This window comes from Manis javanica, chromosome 3 (assembly GCF_040802235.1).
Source record: "Manis javanica isolate MJ-LG chromosome 3, MJ_LKY, whole genome shotgun sequence".
Taxonomy (NCBI): Eukaryota; Metazoa; Chordata; class Mammalia; order Pholidota; family Manidae; genus Manis; species Manis javanica.
Window position 1 is genome coordinate 58,373 of NC_133158.1, and position 7,387 is coordinate 65,759.

A 7,387-nucleotide genomic window follows, 5' to 3' on the forward strand; every position below is an offset into this window, starting at 1 on the left:
TTCCCACACCACTCCACCAAAGACCTTATTAAAACTAAAAATGAATTCAATAAACTTCTAAGATACGAAACCAACATAAAAAAAGTCGATTGCTTGTATTCACTAATAACCAACCATCAGAGAGATTAAGAAAGCAATGCGCTTTAAAACTGCATCATAAAGTACGAAGCGTTGTGGGTAAAATTGCAGTATTTCCAGAATCTCTTGCCTGGCCTCAGTGCATCTCCTTATCAGTAGGTGTTTCCAAGGGGTGGAGAGAAGTAGTCCATCTCTTTATCAACAGGTAATTACAAGGGTGAGGGAGGGCACATCTGGACTGGAGAAGTTGGGTGGGGCCCCTTCTTCTGCAGCCAGGTTGTGAGAGACACGGGCCAGAAGTGGATGATAGTAAGTAATGAACTGGTTTCTCCCACTTTATTTCTCCCTTTTACTGATTTCGGTTCAAAGGTACTTTGTCCCCGAAATTTCCACTGGAGTTACAAGTACCTAAGAAGAAACTTAACCAAGGACGAGGGAGGCCTGAGCTCTGGAAACTGTGGACGCTGCGGACGTGGATGGGAAGAGTTAGATTATGACAAGTCTCCTCCGCCCACAGCAACGTGCAGAATCCGTGCCACCCCCACCGAAATTCCATCACACTTCTCACAGAGGCAGACACCTTACAGGCTGGATGGAACCCCACAGGACCCCAATCCCAAAACCGTTCTTGGAAAACAGAGCTGGGGTGTCGCGCCCAGACTTCCCACTGCACTGCGGTGCCGCAGCAACTGAGACCCTGCATGGCGCCGAAGCAGACGCGGGTGTGGAAACAGGCACCCGGTGCCCTCAACCTCCCAAACCTGCTCTTCCTGAGGAGCTGACCACGAAACCCCGGTCCCAGGCTGTGGGTAGGGGCCGCCCTTGGGGAGCCAGGCTGAGTCAGCGCCTAAATGCGCCCCGGGGGTCTCCCAGGCGGCCCCCTCCCCGGGGGCCCTTCCCAGGAAACCGCTTGGTATGCTCGGCGCACAGCAAGAGCTGCGCCTCCGGTAAGCGGGCCGCCTCAGCAGCCAGGTTCCCTGCCCCCACTCCCGTCTCAGAGCCTCGTTAGGAAGGACGCCTGGAGCCGGAGGGCGTCCCGCAGGTGCGGCCAATCCACCCGCCGCACGGGGCCAGGGGCGCGCGGCGCGGAGACACAGGCTCCCGGGGACGCGCTGGACGCCGCGCACCCGCCTCGGCCCCGCCGTGCCCAGGCCCAAACTCACCCGCGCCCCGAACTCGCCCCGAGCACCGCCCACCACGCCTGCAGCCCGAAATCACCCGCGCCCGCCGCGCCCCCAAACTCCGCGAAGACCCCGTTCCCCGCTGCCGACCTTTCCTCCCCCGGCCCCTGTAGGGGAGCGCTTGGCAGGCAGTGCACGGGGAGCCTCTCTTCAACTTTCTGTCCCGCGGCTCCCGAGGAAACCGAGCTGTCACTGCGGACGCGGCCGGCGGGGTCCCGGGGCCGCTGCGGAGCCCAAGGAATCCCGGCTCCCGTTAGGAGAGCGGCAAAGTCCCGGAGCCTGACCGCGCGTGCGCTGCGCGTTTCCAAAATAGGGGCAGAGGCGCAGCCTCGTGGTTAAACGGATGAACCACAAATCTTTGTTAATTCAAACTCCCAATGGGCAGGACTGTTCCGTGTCTTCTCCAATTCGTTGGAGACCATACGGAATGAAATGAAGGTAGACACAGGCTTTACAGCTTACATCAAAACTCACTCAGAACTGTCCATAGACAAATTTTAGATGTATGTAAAATTATAAAAATTTTAGTTAAAAGCTAGAAAACCTACACAATCTTGCTGATGACTTTTGACAGTCAACACCAAAAGTCTATCCACAAAATAAAATAACTAATCACGTGGGTGATTAAAATTTTCTACTCTAAAAGACCTTGTTTGGAGAACCCAAAGACAAGACGGAAACTGGGAGAAAATATTTTCAAAATACGTATTTGATAAAGGATTCGTACTCAAGATATACAGAAATCCATAAAACAAAAAAGAACCATTAAAAAACATTTTACCATTAGAAAAAGATTCTCACCTGAGGATCCAATAAGTGCACCTCCCATATTTAGACAACTGTTTTGAAACACTGTCCCAACCATAATCATAATGCAAATTTTATGCAGCAGCACAATGGCTAAAAACTTAGAGATGTCAGAATGTTCTCCAGTAGATGAACGGATACGCAAACTGTGGTACACCCACGGGAAGGGGAGCAGACTGTGCCTCTTCGGCACAGGATTATGTTCGGCTGATTAACTATTTTTAAAAGCAGAGGATAATCTCTGGAAATTGAAAAGTTGCCCTGTTATGAGGAGCATTTGCTTTTATGCAGGAAATCCACATGTGTAAGGGTGCCTCCCTCTGTACTGGGAATGGAAGGATAACCAAATCTCTAGAAACTTTTATCAGTGGAGTTTGGCCTCGGCTCAAATTTGCATGACAACCATGCACTTGTGTTTATCCTATTTTGCCTGATAACCTCCCAGTAACCTAACTTCCCTCCTTCCCTAACACCTTTCTGGTTTTTAGCTGAAGATAGCTTTCAAGGTGGTAACTTGGGTCATTTTGGGGAGCTACTCAGTGTTCCTGGGTATCTCCCATGCACACGGGAAGTACACATGTCATTACATTTCTGTCTGCTTTTCTCCTGTTGAGCATTCTTTATTGTGGGCAGGCGGAGCAGCTGTCTCAGGCAGGAACCGAGAAGGGCAGGGGGGATATTCTGCCTCCCTTACACAAGGAATGGAAACTATTCAGCAACAGAAAGGAAGGAACCGCCAACCCGTGCAGAGACGTGGGTGAATCTGCTTGCATGATGCTAAGTGACAGGAGCCAACCTGAAGAGGCCACACACTGTGGGACCCCGTGTACATGACGCTCTGGACAAGGCACAGCTATGGAGGCGGTAAACAGGTCATGGTGGGGAGTCTGGAGTGTCCCATGGGACCCTCCAGTGAGGGACACTGACCACTATGTGTTTATCTAAACCCATAGATCCTTAGAGCCCAACAATTAAATCATAATCTATTCAAATTAAGTCAGTTAGGATGTGAGAGTGTCCAAGGGTGGAATACAAAATTTAACAAAGAATCTAACTATTAGAAATGTCTGGGAGAAAACTCACTGCTGGTGGTAAGACCTAAGGAAACTGGGAAATGAACAGAATCTGTAGACTAAAGGGAAAATGTGCTGTACACAGATAGGGGACTGTGTTTTATCAGCTATTTCAATGCAGGTCCTTACTGACAACCCTGAAAACACTACATCTGTAATCTGGGATGAGCAGTGGATTAGGTAAGTGACAGATAGTCGGAGCCAGGTTTCTCCCTGTTGGAGGCGGAAGTTACCGGTAAGCAAGGGGAGAAGGTTACAAGATCTATGCGATCATGGATCAGGCTGGAGACCTGCAGCTTGGTGTGGATGTGGGAAGCTCCACACACAAATCTTTATAGCTAGGCGTGTGAACATTGTGAAAGACGGTCACTACTGGAGCCGTGTCAGAACGTAGGTGGAGCGGCAGCTGGCGAGAAGCCGCCTCACCCACCTTTGTCTGAAGTGGGCCAAAACGTTTGGAATGTGCAAAACAGCCATCGTTTGAGTGGCCAGCAAGAGGACAGGCATCTGATGAGAAGTGTGATGGATGTGGACTTCCACAAGATAGACTCAGTGGCCAATATGTCACACAGAGTAGATCGGCTTGTTATGACACCCATTGAAAGTTATTTTCTGTTTTTAGTTCATCTGACTGCCCACCTTCCTTTTTCTCATAGAACCCCTTGTTTTCACCCTGCAACTGGGAACACTATTTGGGTACCTACCTGAATCTGTGCTCTCCAAACTGAAATTATGTGATCCCAACTAAACTCTAGGTTGCCTCTCTGCAGGTGTTTCTTTTCAGATTGGCAACACAGACTGTGACACACACACACACACACACACACACACACACACACACACATTCCCCTGCGTGGTCCACTGAGCACATGCAGCTCCCACAGATACCCTAACCCGTACCCTGACCAGTACCTGCTCTCTGACCCGCACCCTAACCCTAACCCCTAGAATTCCCTCCCCGCCGCCCTGGTGACGGTAGCTCCGCCAGCACCCGCAGTCCAGGAGCCCGGCGAAGAGCACGGGGCTGAGGGTGAGGGAGCCGCAGGAGGAAGGCAGGAGTTGTCCTGAGTCCTTCCCAGTCCTCCAGGGAATGGCAACAAAGTGCTCGGAGCCTGGGTGCTCTAGTCCCAGCCTTGCTGCAGTCTGGCCTCCACCCATCACACATGGGCAAATATAGGGGGAGGATAATGGGGGGACTCAATGAGATGACCCTCTATAGGCCCAGAAACACCCAGTGGTCCCACAGGGAGCACAGAGGCACCCACACTTCTCCCTGAAAGCCCTTAGAAAGCCCCATACTGCCAATGCCTCCAGTTCATGCTTTAGTGAGACACTGATTTCCTGTTTGTGGTATTTGTTACACCAACTCCTGGATGCTAATGCAAGCTATCTCTGTCACTCCTGTTGGGGAGGAATTTGGTTTGCAGATGCAGGGAAGTCAGAGTATGAGGTGAGGAATTCATTAAAACCTGAGTATCAGGGAATGACAGCTGCCTTGCAGGCAGCAGAGAGTAAGGAAGAACAGAGACATAAAGGGGAGCTCATTGAACTGCTGCTCAGCATATGGAACATCCCCTGCTAACTCCTGAAGCCTGTGCCACCTGGCATCCAGTGTCTGCTTGGATCTGCACAGACCCAAAAAATCATGACTTTGTTTTGCAAGTGTCCTGGAAAACTGGATTTCCAGAGCAGTGAACATTGGAATCCATAGTAGTGTGTAGCTCACAGGCCCCAAGACTGCACATGCATCCAGGTGATCCCATTGTGGGGGAGCCTTGCAGGTGCTGGCCTGAGCCTGTTTCCATTTTTCTGCTGGTGTCTACACTGCACTTCTCAGCCCATCCCCACCAGCAGGGTGGGCACCATGTCTCTAGGTTTCCTATGAGGAACTGGGTGGGCTTGATGAGGGCCTCTGCCAGCCCAGGTCTTAGGATGAAGGATGCGGTTCCCACATGGTCACGCTGGCAGCCCTATATCCCCTGCTGGCCGGAACCCTCCAGCCGGGAGGAAGAAGGAAAAACAAGATGGATGCAGTGGGACTCTGAGACCCACCTGCCCCAGGTGCACGTGTGGAGGGAGTGGTCCTTGACCTCTCAGCCCCTCCTGTGCTGGCACTCTCTGTTGCAGTAGGAGCCTTTGGTCCTAAAAAGAAAGGTGCTTTGCAACCTGTCTCCAACTGTAACAGAAAATAAGGCTTGATTTAACCTGCAGTTCTGAAACCAGAGCCCACACTGAAAAGATGACTCTCAGATCATCATTCAGATAATGTTGCTTAAAAGCAGTGGCACCTTTAGGAGGACCACAGGGAGTCCAGCTCCCCAATTCCTGCTTTCTGCTCTGAGAAGTTTCCTTGACAAACCTTAACAGGCCTGGGCTCCCTTTCCTTGACAACCATCTTTCTCAATTGTCCAAGCTTTCCGGCTTCAAACACTCCTGCTTCAGCCTTGCTGAGCCTAAAGTGACAGTGCTGTCATTTTGTCCAGTGACTGATTCTTCTATACCTGTAATTATTGGTGCCATAATGCTATTAATGGCAAGATTCCAGAAGATGCTTCCTGAGGTAACTACTCTGGACTCAGCGCTAGGTCCCTTTTGCTGAGAGAAAGGGTGGCCTAAGTGCTTTCATGAGCCTCAAGGTAGAAAGTCACTTTCTGACTGAGCCCAGCCTTGATCCCTCCCATCAAGGTGCTGCCAGGGTCCTCATTCTGCCCCCACCCCCATCCCACACAGTTGCTGGCAGTGCCAGTCAATATAGGGCCCTGGTCATCTCCTAAAATAAAGCGTCATTTTCTGGGCCCCAAAGATATTCCCCCAGAACATGTGAATGGGACCTTATTTGGGAAAAGGGTATTTGCAGATGGGATTAACTGCAAACTCTGAGTGAGCTCATCCTGGATGAGAGTGACCAGTAATCTAGTGACTGGTACCCTTATAGGAGTCAGAAGAGGAGAGACCCAGAGAGGAGAAGCCATGTGGACACAGAGGCAGAGACGAGAGGGATGTGGCCACACTCACAGGGCCACCTGGAGCCCCCCAGGAGCTAGAAGAAGCCAGGAGCCTCCTCTGGAGCTGGCAGAGGGAGCGTGGCCCTGCCCACACCTTGAGTTTGGACGTGTGGTCTCCAGAACCGAAAGAAGATAAATCTCTGCTGTTAGAAGCCATCTGGATTACGTAATATGTGTTATTGCAGACATGAAAACATAGCCAGGGAGACAGCATGCCCTCCTCTGTGCTCTGATGCGGCATAAAGATAACATAAAATGCTGAGACTTGGGGACTGTGAATGGACGATGCCTAAGATCTGTTGGTGACCTATTGTTGCCCTTCTAAAAGGCTATCATTATGTCAAAATAAACAACAAAAATTCTCAGCAAACATTGTATGTTCATGCTTGATAAGGCATTCTTAGCTAACTAATGGTGTCGATTCCTTTGAGATGAATGTGATGAACTTGGTGCAGTCACACCTGCCTTTATCTCAGGTGATCAAAAGGACATTTAAGCACAAGTAACAGTAACACTAGACAAAGGAGGTCACAGCGAACTGAGAAGCTCTGCACAGTGGAAACAAGCCGCTCAGTGGGAAGGAGACCCGCAGGAGACGTGGGAGCCCAGGCAGCCTACCTGTAATGTGGACAAAGGACAAGAAGAGACATTTCTCCAATGAGAAGCACAGTTGGCCAACAGACGTATGAAAAGGTGCTAACACCTGTCATCATGACAGAAAAGCAAACCAAAACCACAGTGAGATGCGTCTTCCACCCAGTAGGATAACCACTATCAAAAACCAAAAGACAAGTGTAGGTGGAGAAACTGGAGGCCGTGTGCACTGCTGGCAGGAATGTAAAATGGTGCAGCTGCTGTGGAAGACAGTATGGTGATTCCTCAAAACACTGAACATACAATTACCATCATCACCCAGCAATGAGACTTCTGGGTACATGTCCAAAAGAACTGGAAGCGGGATCTCAGAGACGTCTGCACAGCCGTGTTCACTGCAGCATTATTCACAGTGGTGGCCAAGCCGTGGAAGCAACACAAGTGCCCGCTGGCAAATGGGCAAAGGAAACACGGCCCAAACACACAGAGGAACACTGTTCAGCCTTAAAGAAAGAAATCTCATCACATGTCACAACATGAGGACATGATGCTGAGTGTAACAAGCTGGACACAGAGGGACAAGTCCTGTGTGATTCCATTCATAGGGGATACCTGCCATCATCTAAATCACAGAAACAAAAGCAGGGGC